Here is a 1,586-nt window from a genome sequence, read left to right on the forward strand (position 1 = left end):
CTACTTCTTTTGGGTTATAAATTTAATTGTTGAAAGACTGATAGAAATGTTATAAAAAAACTCTTTAGAAATATTGGAGATAGTACTAATGGTTTTCTGTGAAACTGGCATAGCAAGGACCCTTTTAAAATGTCCTCAATGTGAAAGACAAGAGTCCTAAAATCTTACTAGACCTGCTAACAGCTTAAAATAATGCTGAGTGCTTGGCTTTGTGGCAGATTTACAACAGAACAATTGTCAGATTGCTCCAAAAGTTTGCAGTCTACAATCCTGCCAAAAGTATGACATACAATTTAAGACAAGAAAAAGGCTGTTCTTATTTTCAGTTATGTTGATAACAATATAGGATAATTTAAAAAAAGGATTTTTAAAGCTAATGCAGTGGGAAATAGGGGTATAAGTACAGGGAGCCCCCTAATCAATTAGTTACCCCACCCTAGTCCACTTGATTATATTACAGAATGTAAGGGGCAATTATTGTAAAGAACAAAGTGTGAAATTTTGATCCTTTCAGACTTAAAGTGGTTGTATTCACAACCTGTAAGTGTATTTCTTTGATAGTTGAAGAGGTGTGACAATGTTCCTCAACTGAACTAGGTAGAATTATAGGGCAGCTAGCCAATATGTCACTGAAGAATCAGCCATGCTCCTGTGGGCCTTATTGTAATGAGCTAGCCAGCTTAAAGCCAGTTGAGACAGGAGGAGCTGTCATTTGCTGAAAATCTCCTTAGCAGCTGGACTGAATGAGCTATGAAGGAAGAACCTGTTCTTGAGAGGGTGTTGCTCTTCTCTTTTCTTTTGTGTTGTTGTTGGTTTTTTTTTTTTTTCCAGAGGGGAGGCTGTGGAGGGAATTTTTCTCCCCTCATCCCTGACCAACAGTGACACCTTGCAAGAGCAGTCAATAGGAGATGCTTCACCCAGCAGGGAGAAGGTTCAAATTGAGAGCTAAAGAGAGGCAAAGACCTAGGAATTCACCCACAGAGAAGCTGTACTGAAGGGAAGCGTGTGAGAATACCACAAGGGACATCAAGATCCTGAGTGCTGAGGGGTAGTTTTCCTTGACCACAGTGTATTTCTTACACATGTCTCTCTATTAGTATATTCTTTGTATGTGCTAACTAATTAACATTAGATGTGTCTGTGGGAAAATGTACTCCATATACATGGGAGAAATTTTTTGTTACTACTGTTACTATTACTACTAGTACTGTTTATGCTGTGTTGTTGTTCGGTCATTTTCAGTTGTGTCCAAATCTTTATGACCCATTTGGGTTTTTCTTGGCAAAGATACTGTAGTGCTTTGCCATTTCCTTCTCCAGCTCATTTTACAGTTGGGGAAACTGAGGCAAACAAGGTTAAATGATTTGCCCAGGGTCATACAGATAGCAAGAGTCTGAGGTCAGTTTTGAACTCAGGAACATGAATCTTCTTGACTGTGGTCCTTGTACTCTGTCCACTGCACCATCTAGATTCTTGTTCATGTTATTCCATTTCAGTAAATCCCTTTGCTTTGAACTAATTGTGTGAAATGGCTGATACAAAGTGGGGGCTCATGAGCTATAGTTTTATGAATGACTACGCACAGA

Source organism: Trichosurus vulpecula, chromosome 2 (genome assembly GCF_011100635.1).
Source record: "Trichosurus vulpecula isolate mTriVul1 chromosome 2, mTriVul1.pri, whole genome shotgun sequence".
NCBI lineage: Eukaryota > Metazoa > Chordata > Mammalia > Diprotodontia > Phalangeridae > Trichosurus > Trichosurus vulpecula.